This window comes from Miscanthus floridulus, chromosome 1 (assembly GCF_019320115.1).
Source record: "Miscanthus floridulus cultivar M001 chromosome 1, ASM1932011v1, whole genome shotgun sequence".
Lineage (NCBI taxonomy): Eukaryota > Viridiplantae > Streptophyta > Magnoliopsida > Poales > Poaceae > Miscanthus > Miscanthus floridulus.
In genome coordinates, this window is record NC_089580.1 from 18,320,201 (window position 1) to 18,345,614 (window position 25,414).

At 50.0% G+C, this 25,414-nt stretch overlaps 1 non-coding gene across 1 annotated transcript; it reads right to left on the bottom strand.

Annotated features, from left to right (window-relative positions):
* Positions 1-23,760: 23,760 nt before the first annotated feature.
* LOC136511428 (small nucleolar RNA R71) lies at positions 23,761-23,869 on the bottom strand. Its single transcript, XR_010772701.1, has one exon. It is a non-coding gene; the product is annotated as a small nucleolar RNA R71 (small nucleolar RNA).
* Between the last annotated feature and the right edge of the window lie 1,545 nt (positions 23,870-25,414).

The following is a 25,414-nucleotide window of genomic DNA, read 5'->3' on the forward strand; positions in this document are numbered from 1 at the left end:
GAGGCAGAGGGGGAAGGAGTGGGGACGCTGATGCAGGATGTGTGGGTGCTTGCGAAGGACGACGGGGGAGGTGGCATGCTGGACATGGCTAGGAAAACTGACCGACCATGGCGGGATCAGCATTGGCACTTGGGAGAGGTATGGCTGTGGTCCAACATGGGGAGGGAAAGGGCGGCGTGTGCTCTCATGCAGGGAGGGCCGGCACTGGCGGACTTAGCGCTATGGGGTAGCGAGCGGTGCGGTACGGCCGGCGTGGGAGTGAGGCATGGCTACGTCGGTGCACAGAGCACGCATACGCGAGTGCAGGAGGCAAGGCCGACGATGGAAATGTTGTGGCTACTGTGGGGATAAGCACCGTGAACTCATTGCCTAGCAGATGGGTGGCCTCGACTCAATAGGAACATGCCGTGGAGTACCAATATGGTATGGCACATCCATGATACAACACGGCAGCGGTAGAGGAAACAGCGGCATGGCATCAATGCGAAAGGATAGCAAAGGCAGACAGTAGATAGAGGTGAGCAAGGAGACTCATGCGGGTATGCCACCAATTTCAAGCATGCCAAAGGAAATAGGATGGGATGACACAATGCGGCAGTAGCGGCGAGCGCAGGAAGGTGAGAGGACACGGCGTGGGCTAGGGCAGAACCACGTGCTCTCATAAAATTTAGATACGACACAAGCGAGGGAGAGAAGATAGGAGCGCAAGCAAACCGATGTGTTGGGATGCAGAGCCACGGCGAGAGATGAGACAGTGCATAATTGAAAAGCAAGGCAAGTACACTGATTGCCAAGAAAAAAAATAAACAAAGCTACTGCACTCTCTCTTGTCAGTTCGTGCTTATCAAAATAAACCCATGAGTATATAAGTTGCTTTTCATGCTTAATCTAACAGAACAATTCGTTCGCTAGAACCATCATTTGACATTCCTAATATTTCTACACACTGCATAATTTAACTTGAGCTTTGATTTGAGTCCACAAAACTAAGTCACATGGGATTCGCTTATTGCATCAAGTACATTTTAAATCAAAAATTTCGAGAAGCTCGTTTAAAAATTTTGACTTAGGCCTAAATCATGGTGCTAAGCAAGCTCATAACACCCGGGGTATTACAGTCTCCCACCTCCTTTGAGGATGCATCTAGGCTGTTACTTAAGTCAGTTTGATCCAAGGGCTCATGTTGGACTCTTAGGGCTATATTATCTAGCCCCTGCCTCCCCCAGGAATCATAAGTCATCAAGTCCTTTGAGAAGATAGAAACCCTAATCTCCTCAGAGCTCCTTCTCCTCCATAGCATAGCTAGTTAGGATAGATCTAGAGGGAGGCAAGCAGGACTTTGCTTGGATTCCCGATCTTGTCAAGAGTGTGGTTTGGTATAAACTTTGTACCCCTCTCTCTTTTGTTTCTCCATTATTTTTATATGCTAGTTACAATTGTTATGACAATATCAATATTCATCTTATTCATGTTTATTGGTGTTTCATACAAGCACCGGCAAGTAAATTTATAGTAATGCGCGTTAGGCTCGGATGGTGCGCTAAAGGACACAAGATTTATACTGGTTTGGGCGGAACGTCCCTACGTCCAGTTTGCTGCTGCTCGTGTTGTTAGCACCATGAATGGTCTGTAGTAAGGGACACAAACGATCGAGAGAGGGACTGGTCCCAAATCTCTGATGGAAGGGTTGAAAGGTGGTCAAGAGCTTCGTAGCCGCTTGACTGTGTGTATGAGTGCGTTCTCTTGTTCGGTCTTATTTTTTGGTCCCCCCTTTATGGGATAGGTGCATCCCCTTTTATAGATCAAGGGGGTGGCTTTACAAGGATGAGGGCTTTATCTAATCTTGGGGTTCATGTCTACCCAGCCTAGTCCTTCATTCTGATGAGTGCTAAGGAAGATAAGTGCCTACAACACTGTTGATGTCCCTGTAGTGTGTCAGGTTGATTACAGAATGTTGTCCTGCTCAGGGTATGGGCTGTGGTACAGTGGTTTTGACTTATTAGTCTTTCCTAGCCTTGCTCCGCACATCTTCTGGTTCTTATGAGTCTTCGTCGGAGTGTCAAGGGGTTGGGGTCCGGAGTAACGCTGAGGTCAAGGCCTTCTGGCTTTGGACCTGAGGGGTCAGGAAGCGGGCGCTGCTCCCTCGGGTCTACAGCGTGGTGATGGAATTCCTGTCACTCGTGGAGATAGCAAATCTTCTTCTGGAGTGTAGCGGTTGTCGTATATATTCGTTGGGTTCTGTGTCCCAGGGCTAAAGGCGGTGCCTACAATTCTACAGGGTGAGGAGCATGCACCTGCACAACCTTTTAGGCCCTGCTGCGCCCGGAAGGGTCTAAAGCACCCGTCCCGTCCTCCCCTGGCAGTACTTTTCCTGCCAAGGTGCAGGGTATGGTTCTTGGAGCCATGGTTGACCCAAACATCTTGTCTTGCCCTGTCTCTATCATCCTCGTCGTTGGGCGAAGCGGAGACCAATCCCTATCTCCTGGGCGAGATCGACCCTGCCCCTCTAGGGTCGGGTGAGGCAGAAACTATCCCTTAGCCCTCGGGCAAGACCAAACCCACCCTAAAGGTGTCGGGCGAGACGGAGACTAGCCCTGAGTCCCTCAGGCGAGGCAGAGCCACCTCAGAGGCGTCGGGCGAGACAGAGACTAATCCTCGGCCCTCGGGCGAGATCGAGCCCACCCCAAAGGCATCGAGTGAGGTGGAACCAAGCTCCTATCACCCTAGTAAGGGGTGAAGCAACGCTCTTGTGCGTCCAAAAGTTTTTAACATTCGGTGGTTATTGGTTCCACCTTCTGGGGTACCTCGGTATTAGGTCCCCGACAATAGCCCGCGAGCCTCTAGGTGATTCGAGTAGAACCACCTGGAGGGTGTTTTTTGATTTCATCGGAGTTTCTTTGCTAGAGGGTGCACGTGAGCACACCTGATGGGTGTAGCCCCCGAGCCCCCGGGTGATTTGAGTAGAGTCGCTCGGGGGGTTGTATCGGTCCCTTCATGGGTAAGGCTGAAGGACTTAACCTTTTTGTCAACTGGTCATTTTTTCGAGAGGGTTGTGGTATCCCGTTCGTGGGGAACTTATTTCAGGGCTGACCTAACTGGTGCTTGTGCCCTTGATTTCGGGTCATTCGCGGACCCTTCCTTAGTTGGGCCGGCCGCTGAGCTTCGAGGCCCTTGGTGGGCCAAGGAGAGAAAAAAATGCCTTTGTGGCTTGCGTTTCCTAGGTGGGTAGAGAGTCTGGATTCGCCTAGGGAAGGCGAACTGTCCACCGAGATTTTTGGGGTGAGAGGATAGGGACTACGGGCGCGTGTCTCGCGACGTGATGCGGTGGCGCGCGTGGCAGGCCCGCAGATCGAGGCGGATGGTTGCCCTTCTCGCGTCCATTGCCCCCTATAAAACTACGGGGTTCGCCCCTAGGGTTCCGTATTTCGCTCCCCTGCCTTTGAGTCCTGAAACATCCGCCGCCAACTGCCCCAGCTTCCTATGCCCGTGTCGCCACCATCGTTCGGCTTACGCTCATGTTGTAGCCGTCATCAAGCTCGCGCCTGCCCTTCCCCCTATTGCTTTAATGGAGTTGTGGGGCAGATCTAACATCACCTCACGGCGTCTAGAGGGCCTCGTCTGCCATGGCCTTCTCCGCCCACAGTCCACCGTCCAGGAGTGGCTGCTACCTGGCGACGAGGGCGAGCCGGTGCTGCCTGAAGGGTATGTCATCTCTTTTGCCATCTTTCATGAGCGGGGATTCAGGGTACCCACGCATAGATTCCTTCGGGGACTGCTGGATTTCTATGAGGTAGAGCTGCAGCATCTAACTCCCAATGGGATTCAACACATGGCAGCATTTGTGGCCCTGTGCGAGGGTTTCCTGGGGATCGATCCCCATTTTGATCTGTGGCGGTATTTCTTTAACATTAGTCTGTCGAAGAGGAAGATTGGGGGGGAAAGATGTGAATGCGCCGATGGGGTGTGCCAGCATTCATCTGCGCCATACCCGGTCGAGGGGTTATCCATACATGCGTCTGGTGACATCCAACAAGGGATGGCACTCGCAGTGGTTTTATGTTAGGGATAATGTGAGTGCCACCCTACCAAAGTACACTGGGCGCCTTATTGTGGATGCTCCGGAGTCGTGGGGCTAGGGCGTCTAGTCCAAAGACAAGAAACACATCTCTGACCTTCTCTCCGCCCTCCAAGCCCTGAAGGGTCAGGGTGTAAAGGGGACAGGGATTATCGGCGCCTACCACGCGAGGAGGGTGACACCACTGATGGCGCGTGTGCTTCCCCTGCATCGGATGATGCCCGGGATATCATTCGAGGGGACGGTGCTTGTTGACAAGGCGCTCCCTTACTCGGAAGTGGCGCAGCGCATCAAGGAGGCGACGGAGCCGACGAAGGATTCTGCAGGCAAAGTCCTCGACATTGTGTATCCGGTGCCCAGACACCTCCCAATGCGGCCGGAGCCTGGATTCTTTGAATTCGTAAGCCCTCCTCTCCCATGCTCTTTTCTTTTTTCCTGGATCTCCATTTTTTAACACTTGCTTTATGACGTTGGGACCAGCCGAGGGTGCTGGTCTTTAAGGACAGCCCGATTCCACTGCCGAAGGACAAGGTCGTGGCGGCGGCGAATCAACTCGCGGCCGAGCGGGACAAGAAAGCAAGGGAAGAGATGAAGAAGGCAAAATGACTGAAGCAGGAGGCACGGGATCGGGGAGAGGACGTGAGCAGTGAGGACGATGATGATGACGATAATGATGATGACAAGGTAGCCGTCGGCGTGGATTGGGGTGTCCTAGAGGATGAGGACACGCTGACGAGTGGCCACCCATCCGTGCAGGGGCCCTTCCCTTTCCACGCGGAGGGAAGTAGATTGATGAGGTCAGTGGAGGCCGGCGAGTCTGCTGCTTTGCATGGCGTGCCGGCCGAGGACCGGTGGATGGGGGAGGGCGGGCCGGCCGCCGCCATCCCCGAGGCGACGATGGAGGGGAGCAGCTCCGGTGCTGCACCCCATGAGATGATGGAGGGGGATGGCTCCGGTGCCGTGCTTGACAAGACGATGGAGGGGAGCGACTCCAGTGCTGCGCCCGACGAGATAAACCCCCTACCCCAGAGCAGGGGGTAGGCATGAAACGGTCCCGCCCAGATGAGCCAGGGCAGGGATCTAGGGATCCATCCCCAAAACACTTCCGCCGGCCGAGGACGTCAACGTAGGCTGCTGATTCCTCTGTTTTCATCCTTTTTCCATTTTAGTTTTGACTTAATGGTTATTACCTTTGTGTAGGTTCTTGCAGACGGGTCACCTCCTAGGGCTGGCGCCCAAGAAGAGCCTCGCCATTCAAACGGGATAGACGGCGTCGCCTGCCATCACCCCTGTTTTGGGCAGGAGTGATGCCGACATCGGGGCCACGTTGGCCAACCCGACGGCGTCTGTGGTGGCGCCCACGCCCACGGAGGTTACCGAGCAGGCGGCTTCCCTCATGGCGGACATGGTATAGCCGGTCAAGGGCCATATACCGCCGGTGGAGGTGGTCATGACTATGCCAAGCCTGGACCAGCCGGGTACGGCCGTGATAGCGTATGAGGGCATAGTGCAATCCGCGCCACCGAAGGCCTAGGTGGATCCGCCCATGGCGCTCGAAGTGGCCTAGACAGAGGGGGATCCAGTCGGAGGATCCTTGAGTGCGGCAGTGGTGCCGCATAGGGTCAGGAGGGAGCCGCCCCCGGCCCCTTTATCGGGAGGAGACTGCTCCCCTGCGTGAGGGGAGCCGCTGCTCCAGTGGATGGCTGCTCAGGACCTGACGTCGGCCCTTTTCTCGCTCGATGATCATTTCGAGAGCATGGAGCGGGAGGGTCTTGATATCGGGATTTCGACCATGCTGAACGCCCTGGACCAGGCCAGAGGAGCCCTCTGTGAGATTGTTATTCCTACTACTCAGGTATTTGCTAGGCTTTCTTCTTTCTGCGCATGTTTTTGTGTTTTCGCTTTTCTGATACTGGTCCTCTTCCTCTTCAGATTCTTATTGCTCGTAGCCAGAAAAAGTCCCAATTTCTCTATGAGCAGAAGGCGGAGAGGGATCGCCTTTTCGAGGAGGCCTGGCTGGCAGACATGGCTGCTCAGCTTGCTATCGCCCAGGAGCAGGAGGCCCAGGCGTGTCAGGATGCGGAGGAGGCCCACAGGATGTTTGAGGATCTATCGGCGAGGTCTAAGCTGGATGGGGAGGAGATTGCCTGGCTCCAGAAAGAGCGAGACAAGCTGCTGCAGAAGAATGCCGCGGTCAACGAGAAGGCCGGCGAAGTCTTGAAGGAGCTGGAGATGGAGCGGGAACTCCGGCGGGAGGCCGAGAGCAGGGCCACGACCCTCCAGCAGAAGGTGGACGAGGATGTCATGGTGGTCCGCTCTCTCCGGGCGGAGCTCGGTGACGTGGTGAATCGTAGGTCGAGAGCTGAGAACGTCTCCACCAAGCTAGAAAAAGAGGCTACCTATGCGCGAAGGGCCCTTCAGGTTGAGAGTGATGAGCATGACCTTCTACAAGCTGCGGTCGGGGTGGTCCTTAATGCCCTGAATGTGAAGGAGCCGATGGAGACCAGCCCGCTCATGGCTCATGTCGCATGTATCATGGCTTGGGTGGGCCAGCTTGAGGAGAGTGCCTTTCACACCGGGATTACCTAGGCCTTCACCGTCGCCCACGCCCATTACGAGAAGGAAATAAACCTGAAGGTGATGAGCAAAGGCTTTCCATCCACCTACGAGGATGAAGAGCTAGAGGAAATGGAGAAGATGGTTGCTCCCCTTGCGAAGAACCTGGCAGACAATCTGAAAGAGATGGTTCTCCCTCCGCGGGAGTAATTAGTCGAACAATTTTGAGAACAACTTATATGTAATATGTGGACAAGTGTCAGTATTTTTCGAGTCTGGATGCTTTTCGTGATTTTGTGTCGTAATTTCATTTTGTTTGATTTTTTACGATTTGATTTTTTACGATCTTACCAATATGTTCCCCTGAATTATGCCGCTGGTTATAATGCAAGGAGATTGTTCCGAATGAAAGAAAGGAGGTAGCCGTACCTTAATAGCCCCCGAGTAAGGTCCAACCCCCCTGCATTTGCTGGGGTCAGGGGTTACTAGAGATCGGAACTGTGGTTTTGGTGACAGGGTTGACGAAGTCCATGGATGTCATCGCAATATTCCCCGCCCTGTCTTCCAACAGAAATCCCAACTAGGGACTCTATGGGCTCGGCAAGGTGGGGCCTTTGAACCTGTGTCCCTGTATTGTTTGGCTCGAGCCCCCAAGCCTTGTTAGGGTCTGATAGGGGTCGGCCATTATTTGCGTGTAACCCCATCTTTGGTTTTTGCAATCGGAGGGGCTGAGTGAACGACACTTGCCTCAATGGCTCGAGTATCGCGCTCAACGAGCTCACTAACGGGTAAGTTCGTGTGGAATCCGGGTCCATCATTTGCTGATGGGGTCGGCAGAGCCCTCTGGTGGCACTCCACAACTTCTTAACCCACCTCCTGGCAGATGCCTGAGTTGTTCGATAAGTTCAGGGGGCCCGATGGCCTCTCCTCGATGGAGATTCTGTGGGTTTGGCTTGGGGTTAGAATTGAATGAGAGAAGGTCGAGATGTCCCTGTTCGCTTCTGAGCGGGGTCAGGTAGGGCCACTGGGGCTTGTCTCGGTTATCTCTCCCTGGCTCTATTCGGTGTGAGGCGGCCTCGAGCCCTTCGCGGGCCGACCTTCGAACCTCGGCCTGTGGTCGCCTATGTTGAATGAGGCAACAGCCGTTTCATGGTGCGACACGAAGCGTTGGGATGTTTTGCCTACGTATAATATAATCAAAACAAAGGAGGGGTCGGCAACGTTACCTTGGCGGTATGAGTGATGAAAGGCTCTTACGAAACATGTCTGCACGGGGTTCGGACCCTGATGTTCACGATGAGGTTGGAGTAACCTGAATAAGAATTGCTATTCTTTGTTTTTCGTGTCTCGGTGGCGATCCAAGCCGTTTAATTAACTTAGGGAACCTGACAGCTTCTCCTTTGGGAGAGACTCTGTAGGTGGACCCCTCCGAATCCTTCTTGAGAAGGCAGACGTTGAAGTCGGAGACGCGAGGGGTGTTTGAGCATGGTTTTTCTGGTGAACGAAAAACACCGTAGCCACCGAGGCATAGGATCTGCCAGTTCGTCCAGTTTTACTCAAAGTTCTATGCCCATATTCCATACTCCCAGTTTCAAGCGTATGGAGGGGTCGGGTGTAGAGGATGTCTAGACTGGTAGTCATCCTCGGTAGCCCCCGAGTGATGTTCGTGTCCCCGCCGTTTGACGGGGTCGGAAACTCGTGAATGAATTTTAACATATAAAGTAAGAACGCTGAGAGGCTTACCTTTCTTTGGACGTTCGTTCGTTGTGTCTTCTGGGCCGAACGGCCAGCCCAGGAGATCCGAAAGGTCCTATCATCGAATCATCCGTGGTCCTACACGGGGAGGTGAAGGGCTGTCTGCCTATGTGGGCACCTTAATTGCCACGTCCGGAGTGGGTCAGTAGTAGGCCATACCCAGGCAGTGCTCAGTTTGACCAAAGAGGGATGCCTCATCGACCGGGGTGCATCCCGTCAGTTTTGGCGCGTCCCCTCAGATATCAATCAGCATTGATTCCGTATTTAAAGAGGGGAAGGGAGAGGGTTTTTTGTCCAACCTTTCGCCTTTCCTTAGCTACCGCGCCTCCTCTTTAAATAGGGAGGGGGAGAGGGGTTCTCATCCCACCTCCTCTTCTACCTCCGAGCCGCTATCTCTCCTTCTTCTTCCTTTCCGCCAAACGCGTCCGTGCATCATGGCAATTCCTGAGTGAGGAAGAGTAATGCTAGAGAGAGAGAGAACTCACAAATTTGCTCACGAGTTTGGCATGTGATGTCGAGCTGGGGGTTATCTAATGTGGATGAGATGGTGCGTACTGCCCTTGCTGAGGAGTCGCTGCTGTCAAAGGAGAAGAGGCGCCGGTGGGCGTCGTACGTCGTCGACTGCGCCATCGTTCGCTGTGCTCCTCCTTTGGCGGGAGGCATTTCCTGCTCATATGCCATTGTCAGGGTTATGGCTGGGGATGATGGTGTAGTCCCCAAACGCCCTAGCGGTGGTGTCGTTGTTGAGGTTGCGGCTGACGATGATGGCGTAGTCCCCAGATGCTCCGGCGGAGACATCGCAGATGGTGGCGGCTTCGAGGGTCCAACGAAGCGGTGGGATATCGAGATGTTGCCGATGGAGAGCGTGGCGCAGCAACCGCAGTAGACAAGCTGGCCCATGTACATGCCCTAGGCGTCGCCAATGGAGAGCGTGGCGCGGCGACCGTAGTAGACGAGGTGGCCCGTGTACATGCCCTGGGCGTCGCCGATGGAGAGCATGGCGTGGCGACCGCAGTAATACTTGTAGTAGAGCTAAGCAGAGACTGTAATGAAATAACTTTGTGGGGAAGCCCCCCGAGCAAACAGACCTCTGAATTTATAAGTATATTGTTCCTCTTTGTAATGAAATCGCTTTGTAAGTGACGAATTTGTGCAAAAAATGAATGAAATTACATCCTTTGCTTATGGCAAGCAATTTTTATCTTCTCTCCTTTCTGTAGGAATGATTTTAGTGCTTTCCGACTCTTCTCATGGTCTAAGTCATAGGAAACTAGGAACATGGGTGAACTAATCCTGATTGAACTGGTGAGCAAAGAGGTTGCAGCCGCTGGGGCGTGGGTGTCTCGCAGTCCTACCAGTTGTATTTAAAATTGGTTCCCAAGATCTTAGCCCTCGAGACTCGTTTATGAGGCGAGTGGAAAACTTAGAGAATGTTTGTAAGTATAACACAGGAATTTTTTGCAAGCATAATATTTGTATTACACATGTCATATGTTACGATCTCATGCCAGCCCCCGAGTGAGGTCTGACCCCCTGCTAGTTGCAGGGGTCGGAAGTCACTAAGGATCGGGGTATTATTATGACAAAAACTGATAAGGAAGAGCGTATGCTTATTTTAAGGATAAAAGCGACGTAGCTGTTCAATGTTCCAGGCGTTGGTGAAGACCTCGCCTTTGATGGTTTTCAACCGGTAGGTGCCTGGGCGAAGTATTTCTGTGACAACGTAGGGCCCTTCCCAGGGCGGGGAGAGTTTGTGGTGGTCCTTGTTGCTCTGCACAAGATGGAGGACGAGGTCTCCGACATTGAAGGCTCGACCCCGCACCCGTCGGCTGTGGTACCGCTGCAACACTTGCTGGTACTTAGCTGAACGGAGGAGGGCAATGTCGCGGGCTTCATCCAGCTGGTCCATGGCATCTTGGTGAGATGCCTCGGCTCCCTGTTCGTCATATGCTCTGATTCTTGGTGCTCCGTAGTCGAGGTCCGTCGGGAGAATGGCCTTAGAACCGTAGACCATGAAGAAAGGTGTGTAGCCGGTGGCCCAGCTAGGAGTTGTCCTTAGGCTCCAAAGCACAGCTGGGAGCTTAGCGAGCCAACGTGCACCGAACTTGTTCAACCGGTTGAAAATTCTGGGTTTGACGCCTTGAAGAACCATGCCGTTTGCGCGCTCGACCTGCCCGTTCGTCTAGGGGTGCGCGACGGCTGCCCAATCGATTCGGATGTGTTGTTCATCATAGAAGCGAATGAATTTCCTACCAGTGAACTGTGTGTCGTTGTCTGTGATGATGGAGTTTGGTACTCCAAAGCGATGGATGATGTTGAGAAAGAACAGTACAGCTTGCTCGGATTTGATTGTGGATATTGGTCGAGCTTTAATCCATTTTGTAAACTTGTCTATGGTGACAAGCAGGTGGGTAAAGCCCCCGAGCGCCTTTTTGAGTGGCCCAACTAGGTCGAGCCCCCAGACCGCGAAGGGCCACATGATGGGGATCATCTGGAGAGCCTGGGCCGAGAGATGTGTTTGCCGAGTGTAGTATTGGCACCCTTTGTAGGTGCGTACAATTTGCTTGGCATCGGCTACTGCGGTGGGCCAGTAGAAACCTTGTCGAAATGCATTCCCAACCAAGGTTCTTGGTGTGGCATGATGACCGCATGCTCCGCCGTGGATGTCGCTCAGTAGAAGTTTTCCCTGTTCGCTAGGGATACAGAGTTGCAGAATTCCGATGTGACTTCGTTTGTAGAGTTCGCCCTCTACAAGAACAAAGGACTTGGCACGTTGTGTGAGCCATCAAGCTTCCATCTTGTCGGTCGGTAGTACGTCGTGGAGGAGATAGTCGAGGTAAAGCATTCTCCAGTCATCGGGAGGATCGGACTCCACTGCTGGGTCCTCTTCAAGCTCCATGACCTCGGGGTCGGGCGGAGCAGTTGGTGGATCGGCCCCGGGGGTCGGACTACAAGGGCCATCATCGGCTTGTTCTGATCCCACGTAGCGTACCAAGGGTTTGTGTTGATCACTGGCAAAGACGCCTGTTGGGACTAGCTCTCGGCTGGATGCTGCTTTTGCGAGCATGTCGGTCGCTTCATTGAGGCGCCTGGGGATGTGATTGAGTTTGAGGCCGTTGAATTTGTCCTCCAGATATCGGACCTCTTGATAGTATGCCTCCATCTTGGTGTCATGGCAGCATGACTCCTTCATGACCTGGTTGACTACCAGCTGAGAGTCGCCCTTGACGTCGAGGTGTCGGATGCCCAGCTCGATGGCGATTCGTAGGCCATTGATGAGCGCTTCGTATTCTGCAGTATTGTTGGATGAGGGGAAATGAAGCTGAACCATGTACCTCATGTGGACCCCAAGGGGGGATACAAAGACTAGTCCTGCCCCAGGGCCCTTCTTCATCAGCGATCCATCGAAATACATTGTCCAGTACTCTCGATCGATGGCTGCTGGTGGCATCTAGACCTCGGTCCACTCTGCGATGAAGTCGGCTAGTGCCTGAGATTTGATCGTCGTTCAGGGGGCATAAGAAATGCCCTGATCCATCAGCTCAAGTGCCCACTTTGCGGTTCTTCCCGTAGTGTCATGGCTATGGATGACCTCACCGAGGGGGAATGACGTCACCACTGTCATGGGGTGTGACTCGAAGTAGTGGCGTAGCTTCCTTTTGGTGATGAGGACGGTGTAGAGAAGTTTCTAGATTTGGGAGTAGCGGGTTTTGGAGTCGGATAATACCTCGCTGATGAAATATACAGGGCGCTGCACCCTAAAGGCGTGCCCCTCTTCCTCTCGCTCTACTATTAAGGTGGAGCTAACCACTTGGGTGGTGGCTGATATATACAGTAGGAGAGATTCTCCATCACATGGAGGAACTAGGACCGGTGGCTTAGTTAAAAATCATTTAACCATGTCAAGCGCCTCCTGAGCCTCGGCTGTCCACTCGAAGTGGTCAGTTTTCTTCAGGAGTCGATAAAGGGGGAGTCCTTGTTCGTCAAGGCGTGAAATGAATCGACTAAGAGCGGCAAGGCACCCTATGATCCACTGAACCCCTTTTATGTTTTGGATTGGGCCCATCCTTATGATGGCTGATATTTTCTTTGGGTTGGCTTCGATGCCACGCTCGGAGACGATGAAGCCGAGCAGCATGCCCCTCGAGACCCCGAAAACACATTTTTCGGGATTGAGTTTGAAGCCGTTTGCCCAGAGTTTCGCAAAGGTTCGTTCAAGGTTGGCGACAAGGTGGTCAGCTCGCTTGGATTTGACTATGATGTCGTCGACATAGGCCTCAACGGTTCGCCCGATGAGGTCTCCGAAGCAATTAAGCATACAGCGCTGGTATGTTGCCCCAGCGTTCTTCAGACCGAACGGCATTGAAATGTAGCAAAACGATCCGAAGGGCGTGATAAAAGATGTCGCGAGCTGGTCGGATTCTTTCATCGCGATTTAATGGTAGCTGGAGTATGCATCAAGGAAGCAGAGGGTTTCGCACCCTAAGGTGGAATCGACTATTTGGTCTATTCATGGTAAAGGAAACGGATCCTTGGGACACGCTTTGTTGAGGTCGGTATAATCGATACACATTCTCCATTTCCCACTCTTTTTTTGGACAAGAACAGGATTTGCTAACCACTTTGGGTGGTATACTTCCTTAATGAATCCTGCGATCAGTAGTTTGGCTATCTCCTCGCCGATGGCCCTGCGTTTCTCCTCGTCGAAGCGGCGCAGGCGTTGTTTCACCGGCTTGGAGCCTGGGAGGATTTGGAGAGTATGCTCGGCGACCTCCCTTGGGATGCCCAGCATATCCAAGGGTTTCCATGCAAAGATGTCTTTGTTGGCGCGGAGGAAGTCGACGAGCGTGCTTTCCTATTCGGAGGAGAGCGCGGTCCTGATACGGACTTTTTTTGCCCTCGGAGCTGCTGGGATCCAAGAGGACCTCCCTGGAGCCTTCTGCCGATTCAAACGATCCGAACGACTTCTTTGCGTCGGGTGTCCCTTCAATGACCTACTCCTTGAGGGTAGCAAGCTCTCTGGATGCGATGACCGCGGATGCGTGTCCACAGCATTCGACCTCGCACTCGTAAGCGCACTGGAAGGAGGTGCCGATGGTGATGACCCCATGGGGACCTGGCATCTTCAGCTTCAGGTATGTGTAATTGGGTACGGCCATGAACTTCGCGTAACATGGTCGCCCCAGGATGGCGTGGAAAGTCCCCGGGAACCCCACTACATCGAAGGTGAGGGTCTCGGTCTGGTAATTGGACCGATCCCCAAAAGTGACAGGCAGGTTGATCTGCCCTAGTGGCATGGCTTGCCTTCTAGGCACGATGCCATGGAAAGGTGCTCGGATGGGGCGGAGGTGTGTTCGGTCGACGCCCATCTCGTCGAGCATCTTGGCGTACATGATGTTGAGGCCGCTGTCCCCATCCATCAGTACCTTGGTGAGCCGCTTTGGACCGACGATTAGGTCGACAACAAGCGGATACCTTCCCGGGTGTGGGATGGCATTCGGATGGTCGGTCCGCTCGATGGTTATGGTGAATTCCGACCACTGGAGAAAGGCTGGGGTGGCTGGTTCGGCGGTATAGACCTCACGACCTGCGACCTTCTGGCGACGCTTGGATTCGTAGGCCATTGATCCTCCGAAGATCATGAGGGCGCCAGTTAGTGTTGGGAAGGTGTCGTCCTTCTCCTCTGTGTCGTTAGTGGTGGGAATAGGCTCCTTCCCCTGCTCCCCCTTATTAAGGCCCCCAGCCAAGTATTTGCGCATGAGGCCGCATTCCTTGTATAGGTGCTTGGCCGGGAAGGCATGGTTCGGGCATGGCCCCTCGAGCATTTTCTCGAGGTGGTTCGGAGTGCCCTCCATGGGCTTCCGGCCACCTTTGTGGTCGGCAGCGGCCACGAGTGAGTTGTCGCACCATTGCTTCTTATTTTTCCCTTTGGCGGGACAGTTGGAGGCGCCTTCGCCGGCGTCCTTGTTCCGCCTTGTCTTTCCGTCGGAGCGATCAAAGATGGCTCTGACTGCCTCCTCTCCAGAGGCATGACTGGTGGCGATGTCTAGGAGTTCCTTGGTAGTCCATGGGCCCCTGCGTCCTAGCTTGTGGACTAGGGATTCGCAGGTCGTCCCGAACAAAAAGGCTCCTATCACGTCGGCATCGGCGACGTTCGGGAGCTCGTTGCACTGTCGAGAGAAACACCGGATGTACCCACGGAGGGTTTCATCGGCCTTCTGGCGGCAGTTCTTGAGGTCCCATGGGTTTCCAGGGTGTTTGTACGTGCCCTGGAAGTTACCCACGAAGATCTCCATCAGATCCGCCCAACTTTGAATAGCATTGGACGGCAGGTGCTCCAGCCATGCTCGAGCCGAATCGGCCAAGAACAGCGGGAGATTGTGAATGATGAAGTTGTCATCACTCGCACCACTGGCCTGGCATGCAAGCCGATAGTCTTCGAGCCAAAACCCGGGATTTGTCTCGTCAGAATATTTAGGAATGTTGGTAGGCGGTCGATACCTTAGGGGGAATGCAGCGTTGAGGATGTGCCGGCCAAAGGCCTGAGGGCCTGGTAGGTCGGGGCTCGGGCTTCAGTCCTCGTTGCTGTCATAGCACCCGCCACGTCGGGGATGATAGCCACGGCGTGCTACTTCTCCATCGTCGCCGTGGGCATGTCTCCGAGCGTCGATGATGCTGCGTACGTCGTGGCCATGGCCGAGGCGTTGATGTACTGGGACGACGGAGGGCTGCCCACCAGCTAGCGGTGTTTGGTGTACGGATGCGTCCTTGGTGGGACACACTGAGGGTGCGCGCTGGCTGGTGTCGGGTTCGCATCGTCGAGATAATGAACTTTTCGCCTGCTGCGCCGCTGCACGCTCGAGCAACGTGCGAATCTCCCGACGAGCGTGGTGATCCTCGGACATTGCGGCCTCTGGAAGGCCATGCAGCAAGGCGGCTACTGCGGCGATGTTCTGGCTAGCTCAGGCAAAGTGAGGAAGGGCCCCATCATCGGTGAGGATCCTTTGATGTATGGTACGGGCCGTGGCGCGCGCGCACCCCCCGTCTTTGCGGCGTTCAATCTCGCGATTGATGTCCGCGTATTCCCGGACGAGCCCTTGCCTGGCCTCATCGATCTCTTGCTGATGGGCCCTCAGCTGCTCCATCCTTAGGTGGGATGGGGCTGTCATCTCTTCCCTGGATCCACTGTCAGGGTTGTTTATAGGGGTGACCTCTTCCCTAGAGGCGCTTGCGACATGACCTTCGGGGGTCTGCATCATGAAGCACTCCTGAGATGGGTGGTGGCTCCCCCTACTGGAATCCGAGCTAGAGAACGATCCTGGCTCCTCATTGAGGAGCTCGTAGAGGGTCTCCATATCCCGCTCAATCGCCCCCATGAACTCGATGTCCGTGGGTGATTGAACCATGCGTAGCGCTAGAAGGTGGCCAGCGGTCGCTGCAGCGTTGCGGAGACTGAACGAAAACGCTATCGGGGCGCCCCATACGGACCCTTCCGGACATAGGGTGGCATTGTGAGAGGCCTCCTTTGATGACAGGACTCCCAGGAGTTGCCCGGTGGGCCCTCAAGCCTAAGGCAGCTGAGGTTGATGGAAGGGGGAGATGGGGTGGCTGAGTGAGTCAGCCCCAGCTCTCCTCCTAGTGTGATGATGAAATCTAGGTCGCCAAAACACATGTGTGTGCCCAAGGCCTAGGTGATTGCATGGGTGGCCATCCAAGGCCTGATTTGGAACGCGCAAGCCCCCTACCTAGCGCGCCAACTGTCGGTGTTTCGTACAAGCACCGGCAAGTAAATTTATAGTAATGCGCGTTAGGCTCGGATGGTGCGCTAAAGGACACAAGATTTATACTGGTTCGGGCGGAACGTCCCTACGTCCAGTTTGCTGCTGCTCGTGCTATTAGCACTGTGAACGGTCTGTAGTAAGGGGTACAAACGATCGAGAGAGGGACTGGTCCCAAGTCTCTGATGGAAGGGTTGAAAGGTGGTCAAGAGCTTCGTAGCCGCTTGACTGTGTGTATGAGTGTGTTCTCTTGTTCGATCTTATTTTTCGGTCCCCCCCTTTATGGGATAGGCGCATCCCCTTTTATAGATCAAGGGGGTGGCTTTACAAGGATGAGGGCTTTATCTAATCTTGTGGTTCACGTCTACCCGGCCTGGTCCTTCATTCTGATGAGTGCTAAGGAAGATAAGTGCCTACAACACTGTTGATGTCCCTGTAGTGTGTCAGGTTGATTATAGAATGTTGTCCTGCTCAGGGTATGGGCTGTGGTACAGTGGTTTTGACTTATTAGTCTTTCCCAGCCTTGCTCCGCACATCTTCTGGTTCTTGTGAGTCTTTGTCGGAGTGTCGAGGGGTCGGGGTCCAGAGTAACGCCGAGGTCAAGGCCTTCTGGCTTTGGACCTGAGGGGTTGGGAAGCGGGCGCTGCTCCCTCGGGTCTATAGCGTGGTGACAGAATTCCCATCGCTCATGGAGATAGCAAATCTTCTTCTGGAGTGTAGCGGTTGTCGTATATCTTTGTCGGGTTCCGTGTCCCCGGGCTAAAGGCGGCGCCTACAATTCTACACGGTGAGGAGCACGCACCTGCACAACCTTTCAGGCCCTACTACGCCCAGAAGGGTCTAAAGCACCCATCCCGTCCTCCCCTGGTAGTATTTTTCCTACCAGGGCGCAGGGTATGGTTCTTGGAGCCATGGTTGACCCGAACGTCTTGTCTTGCCCTATCTCTATCATCCTTGTCGTCGGGCGAAGCGGAGACCAATCCCTATCTCCTGGGCGAGACCAACCCTACCCCTCTGGGGTCGGGCGAGGCGGAAACTATCCCTCAGCCCTCGGGTGAGACCAAACCCACCCTAAAGGCGTCGGGCGAGACGGAGACTAGCCCTAAGTCCCTCGGGCGAGGCAGAGCCACCTCAGAGGCATCGAGCGAGATGGAGACTAATCCTTGGCCCTCGGGCGAGACCGAGCCCACCCCAAAGGCCTCGAGCGAGGTGGAACCAAGCTCCTGTCACCCCAGTAAGGCTTGAAGCAATGCTCTTGTGCGTCCAGAAGTTTTTAACGTTCGATGGTTATTGGTTCCACCTTCTGGGGTACCCCGGTATTAGGTCCCCAATAATGTTCTTCATTATTCAAGTTCATATAGCGCTCACTCTAAGGTACCATGGGTGGGTGGTCAACATTGTGTAAGCATGGTGCTTATACGTAGTCTACATGTGGATACACCCTATATTCTAGGTGATGTGGTAGATCACTGATGTGACACTCCCATTGTGTCCTTTGTAGTCCACTCCACAAACATTGGCACACGTAGGGTCCGATTACAAAGGTAGAACGAGCTCTGCCCTCAATCTTCCTTATTAATATCCCTTCTGTGTAGATATGATGATAATCTTAGCCATGATTACTAGATGTAATTGCACTAATCAAGTGTATGCTTTGACTTGTAATTAAGAATGACTTAGGAATTATTTCTCTAATATTCTACTTGACCATGCTAATGCCATAGAAAGGAGTGCTCTGAGTGACTTATCATTATCATTACTTATCATATATATATATCTTATCTTATGACTTATCCCTGTTGTGAGTAGAGTATTTGTTATGGTTTACTTCTCTTTCAATAATATAAATTATCAATACATGTCCATGCTAGACCTTCCTAGTGGTAAAAATATAAATAATGATACCTAAAATACTCTTGGGTAAAATGCTATAAGGGTATATTATCTGTGCGCTTGCGGATACTCTTTATTCATAGATTTATATAGTCACATACATTAATAAAGATCTGCTTAGTGTTATTCTATTAGTAATACTATGTAGTACCAACACATATCTCTAGCATCATCACTAGGGATGACAACCTAGTAAAGTTAGGAGATATATGTTTATAATAGGTGGCTAAGTACTTCAACCAAGTGACACGTTAATAAATACCAATAAACATTTCTAGGCTGTTGCTAGGGGTTAGGATTTAAACTTCGTTCTTAGTAGCAACGCTAAGAAATGTCAACAACTATTTTTGGCGTTGTTGCCGGGGGTGGTAACTAGCAAAGGAAGTATTGATAAACTTATACTTATTGATGTGATCGAGGAAAACCATTAACCTCTGCTCAAACAGGCTTACTCTTGTTTTGTCTACTTGTTTATCTTATGTAGGGTATTGTATGACCGGTTTTGACCTTCTGACAAACTACGTTGAAGATCCAGTAGCTTTAATCAGGAGAACCAGAGCTAAACTCAAGAAAGTCTCAGCTTTAAAATTGGAAGACAACCATATAAGGCGAAGCTGTAACACCTCTGGTGTTACGAGCTTGCTTAGCACCTAGGTTAATGTCTTAGGGAAAAGCAAAATAATTTCTCGAGTTAAAAAATTTAAAATCATGCATGAAATGATAAACAAACCCTGTGCGACCTACCTTTAGTGGTTGAGATAAATCAAATAAATATCTAAGTTAATTTACTTAGCGCATAAAAATGCTAATGAAAATCCTAACAAGAGAAATAGGATAAGTAGTTTTAATTGTTTGGCAAGAAAAACAATTTCTATAAATAAAAATAAAATATAACTTGTATTTAGTACTTAAATAAAAATTGAAGTACAAGTTTAGTAGATGGAAATGCAACTTTAACTTTTGGAAAATAAATGTTATTAACTAGTGTTCTTGGGAGCTCAAAAAAATCAAATATGAAATTAAAATCAGACCTTTTCGTTGAATCGGCAAGAAGTTGAACTTGTGATTAAAGTTCCATTTTTGGCAAATTATATTGAGCCAAATAATTAAATAGTGCTTAAATATTTTGTTCCTATTGTTTAGTGTAAAGTATGGACCATTCCATAAAGTATTTGTTGGTTGAAGTTAACAAGGTTTAGACCTATTAGAAATTGTGACAAAAGAGTTAAAGGCTACTTAGCCCCAACTGAAACCCTTAACTTTTCTAAGTATGGAAGGGTAGTAGACAATGCCGTTTTGGCATTTAAATTCTAACTAAAATGTTTAAACACTAGAACCATATTTTTTATATTGTTGGTTGCTTCTAAGTAAGCAGTTGAGCATGGTGTAGGTCGAAGTTGTGTTGGATGTCACGTTGTCCGCTCTAAATTTGTCCAAACCTCCTTAGAATACGCTATGAACCATGATTTGGTGCTCGGTTCGTGAATAGGCATTCAGCGTGTTGAACTCATGTTGGCACCTCCCTATCTCCCTCTCTGGTCGCTCTCGGGACATCAGGTTTGCTTTGGTAGTTGGGTGTTAGTATCAGCTTTAGGTTAGTGGAATTGGTTGAACTCCGGTCGTGTTGATCAGCAGCCTTTGCTTTGCTTTAAAACACATGCACATCATCAGTTGCTGCCGCTTGGCCAGAGTCCATGGTCACCTTGTGCACACGAGCGCTGTTGGTGCTGAGCTCAAGCCATGGCTGGGCTATTGCCGCTGGCTAGCTCATGCGCCCGATCGGTGCCGTGTGGTGTCCCTACCCTACGTTGGTTGGTGTCGGCTGGATGTGGCCTGGCTTCCACTACTGCTTCATGAGCATGCCACTCTCAAGTGGTTGGCCGCCATGCCATGTGTAGGGTTGAGCCGAGGCTATGACCATTGTCGCTCGACTAATTTGGCGCTCGCCCCACCCCCTAATTCAACTATCATGTTGAGCCTCCGGGCATGTGCCACTACCACCGCATCTAGGTCGACTAACCCCGATCATAGTGGCGATGGTGATGCCTCTCTACCTCACTTTGCCTCCGCTAGCCGATGCTGGTGAGCACTGCTCAGGTCCTGCCACTACATTCTAAGCGCTTCACGCCAAGCCTCCATGTCTCATCACCTGGGCGCATGTGCTGGTGCTATTGCCATCGATCAAAACCGCCCTGTCTTAACCCGCTTGAGCTCGCTCATGTGTCCTCTCCATGACCACACCATGCATAGGGCTACCGCTCCTTCTTCCCTCCTAGCATCAGTGGGCTTCGTCGCATAATTCCTCGCTAGAGTGGGAAGCTTAGGAAGTCAGCTAGTCGTCTCTTTCCCCTCAAGCCCGACCGAACATTACTGACTGGCAATTTGACATTTTACTCGCTGCTGGTCATGTGCCCCGCTGAGCTAGTAGGTTTGGGGGTAAGGCCCATAGGGTTGATAGCAGTTCAATTGCTCGTAACCTCGAACTCACCTTGACTCCCTCTATCCGGTGCTCATGCTATTTTGGCTAGGGCACTCATCGGCAGTGTGGTGATGCATCAGTGTTTGCCTCGAGACATTGCCGTTGTGCCTAGGCGCACATGGCCAGACCACCTTGGCCCTCCCCTGCTTCGACCATCGCCATAGCATGCACCACGGTGAGCTACTGTTGCTTCTTTGCTATCTCTACCCGTCTGTGGGGGCGTAGGCTCGCCAAAACGCTTGCGCTACCATGGTAGTTGGTCCGCTGATGCAAGCAGTGCTTTAGCAGTCACCGTCTAACTTCTAATCGCTGCTCAGGGTTATGTCTGGGCTTCACGATGCTCGCTGGCTTGCATGTCTGACCGATGCCTCACTCCATTATCTAGCGTAGGTGTGTAGTGTTGGCCAGAGCCATGCCATCGTGCGTAGGGCGTTGGGGACCAACTCAGTGAGAGGGTAAGGTTATTGAGGGTGCTCGATGCAAAACTTGTCTCTAGTGCAATAGTGCGTAGAGTCACCGCGTAGTAATCTGATAAGCCAGGGACCTTCTTACTAAATGCATGAGTACACTCGCATATCAGGCCAGTTGGGCTGGCCTGCTAGCACACGACCATGCCACACACAGGCCACAGTGGGCGGTTGGGCCGAATTGGTGGCCAGTCTTTCCCATTTTCCTAAAGCATTTTCTAATTTAGTTTCTAAGGCAAACATGTAAATTCAATATAAATTTGTGTAGTGGACCAAAAATTGTGAAACTAATTTTGTTAGGTTCCTAAAATCATGATCTATCTGCTAGTATATCTTGTTCACATAGTTTTATTATATTTTTAGGAGTTATCTAATTAAATTAAGATTCTTAATATTGTTAAGATATAAACTTGTAGGAATTTTTATGATTATTCAATGCTAGTGTTAATTCTGGAAATTTCACAATAACTTCCTAATATTATGAGGTGCTAACTATAATTTTGTATCTCCATAATAACTCGTTTGCTAAGATAGCTAATGAGTCATAGTTCGAATATATATTAAATCAATGAAATAAAGTAAAAGAAACACCTTGGGATTGTAGAACTAAAACATTTTTCTAGGAAACGACTTCTTACTCGACAATGTGGATACATAGCCTAGTACGTTAGTTGTAGAGCTAGCTCGTTAGCTTGAGAGGCGTCAACGTATTTTAAGAGTTGTGGTTGCCATTGGTTAATTACGTTTCTATGTTGCATCCACGTGTATAATAGGAACAACGACGGCTTTCGGAGTCATCTGGAGTAGCAGAAAGGATGGTGCCTTGATGATCAGGTCACCATGATGGAATACTAACTTTTGGTTATATCATAGCCAGGCAAGCCCTGGTGCATAACCCCTATTATTCTGCACATTATTTTATGCTTGTGCATTAAGTTTTAAGGAGTTGAATGAAATCCACTTGCATATATATATATATATATCCTTATCCTATGAGTCCTACTAGTATGTCAGGATCGTATAGATTGCTATGCTAAAGGATTCCGGTAGAAGTCGAGTGATTTCCTGTCACTCGCAAGAGATAGGAAAGACATTATTGTTCTTATTATCATATAACTATCACATGGAATATATATGAATGATAATTGGAGACTGGGCAGGACTGTGCTTTGGATTTGGACTTGGTTAGGCAACCGAGCGAGGCTCCGGTTGCATTTGTCCCCCCTATGTCGATTGAGGACCGTCCATTGCTGTGGATGGTAGTCGGGTCATAGACTTATTATCCTGAGCACATACTTGCTTATGGGAGTGGGAAGACTTGTTGCTCTGTTGTCATGGGTTTTGACTCTTTCTGGACCCACTTTTAGGGGTGGGAATTAGGTGGAGGTCTAAGCACCATACTGAGATCGGGTCTCAGGTGTTGGGGGCTTAGAGTCCAAGTTTGGACGAGTACCTAGACCCCTTGACAGGAGTGGAATGGGTCGGTCTTGTTTGTGCCTAGGGTACAAGCGTAGCATGTGTTTCGGGGTACCCATCTAGGATACATTGCTTCATGAATTACTATTTATTTAGAGACGGTACGACTTAGCTATGATCTAGCACCATAGTAAGAACTAGAACATGAAAGGTGATAAAATGGTTCTGATTGCTTACCCCATGCTTGAAAGTAGCATAGGTGCTTACCTAGAATGATTAACTAATTAACTAAAAATAACTGCTAAAAACTCTTAACATAAGGATGCACTATTAGTAATGCTTTCTACAAATATAATTAACCAGCAAGCCAAAATAAGCCTCCATATCCTTAGAGTCTTTTATTTTCCTCCTGTCGGGTAAGTCTTACTGAGTACAATCGAGTACTCAGGGTTTTATTCCCCCTGTTGTAGGTGACAGGTGGATGCTGGTAGAGCTAACCTTGTATGTGGAAACCTTCTGGTGGGCTTAGCGAGGGTTTCCTTACGTTATGGACATAGAGTTTTAATTACAATCTTCACGAATAAAGTTTTGGAGAGAAAAGCTTATGATTTGCTATCCTCACATGTATATAATTATGTCTCAAGCTTAACGTTCAATAGCTTACAAGTAAACTTAATTTCTGCTGAAACTCTAATCATGTGTTTTATCCCACTGTTGTAATTATCTTGTTTATCATTCTGATGTTGTAATAAAGTGATGTAAAGAAATGGCTAAGAATGTTGTAAGCTTTATCCTCTCATTTATGATCCTGACGAAAAATGTGGATTTTCGAGTTCTCCCTTTAGGTGTGCTCGACAGAACAACATGGTTTTATGGACTCTCTTGGGTACTTAGGGTCTAATGGAAGGTAAGTACTCTATAGAGGGCATTAGATCAGGCGGTTCTGCCACAGAAGCTTAACACAAGAATTTGAAGCCATGGCTAACATGACTCTCCATGAATTCTCTGCTCCAACTACGGCCAACATCCGTACTGGACCGACAGTCAATGTTGGAGATAATGGATTTGAGCTCAAGCTAGCTCTCATCAACATGATGCAAGCAAACCAGTTTTATGGAAAGGCACATGAAGATGCAAGTGCACATCTCCAACACTTCCTAGAGATCTGCAACACCTTCACCATCAAAGGAGTTACCTAGGACACTATACTACTTCGCCTCTTCCCATTTTCACTTTAGGGGAAGGCGAAGCAGTGGTTCTATGCCAACAAAGATAGAAACACTACATGGGATAACTGCTCCACTGTCTTCCTAGCAAAGTTCTTTCCCACAGATAAGACCAATGCTCTATGTGGGAGAATTTCAAGTTTTCAGCAACAACATGATGAATCTATCCCTAAGGCATGGGAACGCTTTCAAGACTATATATTAGAATGTCCTCATCATGGGATGGAGATGTGGCAGAACCGTCTGATCTAATGCCCTCCCAAGAGTGCTTGTCTTCCATTAGACACTAAGTACCTAAGAGAGTGCACTAAATCGTGCTGTTCCATTGAACATAACCCAAGGGAGAACTCAAAAATCAATATTTTTCCATTAGGATCATAAATGAGAGAACAAAGCTTAAAACATTCTTAATCATTTCTTACATCACTTTATTACAACATTAGAGTACCTAAACAAGTTGAATGCAATAGCATAATTTAAGACAGTTTTACATGTACAAGAGTTTATATATTTTAGGTTTACATTTTTATCTTGCAGCGGAGACCAACATATGATCATAATTACAGCAGAAATAAAGATTAATGGTGAATCATAAAACTTTTCTTCTAAAACTTTTAGTGAGGGTTATAAATAAACACTACGGTCATAGCGTGAAAGGAATCCTCTCTGAGCCCACCAGAAGGTTTCCACACACAAAAGTCATCTACCATCCATCGGTCACCTGAAATAGGGGGAATAAAACCCTGAGTACTCGATTGTATTTAGCAAGACTAACCTGACAGGAGGAAAATAAGAGACTCTAAGGATATGCAAGGCTTATTTGGCTTGTGGGTTATTACATCTGCGGAACCATTACTAAATGTGCGTCCTTACATTAAATTTTATTAGCAGTCATCATTAGTCCATTAACTATCCATTCTATGTAAGCACCAATGTTACTTTCAAGCAGGTGGTGAGCAATCAGAACCATTTTACCATCTTTCATATTCCAGTTCTTACTACGGTGCTAGACCATAGCCAAGTCGGTACCGTCTCACAGAAACGACAAATAATGAATCAATGTATCCCGGCTAGGTACCCCAAAACACACGTCCCATTTGTACCCTAGGCACAAATAAGACCAACCCATTCCACTCCTATTATGGGGTCTAGGTTCCTATCCAAACTTGGACTCCAAGCCCCCACACTTGAGACCCGATCTCAATGTGGTGCTTAGACCTCCACCTTTCCCCACCTCCAATCGGTCGGTCCAAAAAGAGCTAGAACCCACAACAAGAGCGTAACCAGCCTTCCCAATCCCATAAGCAAGTATGTGTTCAGGATAATAAGTCTGTGACTTGACTACCATCCTCAATTGACACAGGCAGAACAAATGCAACTCGAGCCTCACTCGAATGCCTCACCAAGTCCAGATCCAAAGTACCTTTTCGCCGGTCTCCAATTATCATCCTTATATATTCCATGTGATAGTATATAATAACAACAATAATATTTTTCCTATCTCTCGCGAGTGATATGTAATCACTCGACTTCTACCGAATCCTATAGCATAGCCATCTACATGATTCTGACATACTAGTAGGACTCATAGGATAAGGATATATATATGCAAGTGGTTTTCATTCAACTCCTTAAAACTTAATGCACAAGCATAAATTAAAGTGTAGAAAATAGGGGTTATGCACCGGGCTTGCCTAGATAGGATATAACCAACAGTTAACATTCCATTGTGGCGACATGATCATCCAGATGCCATCATTTCTGCTACT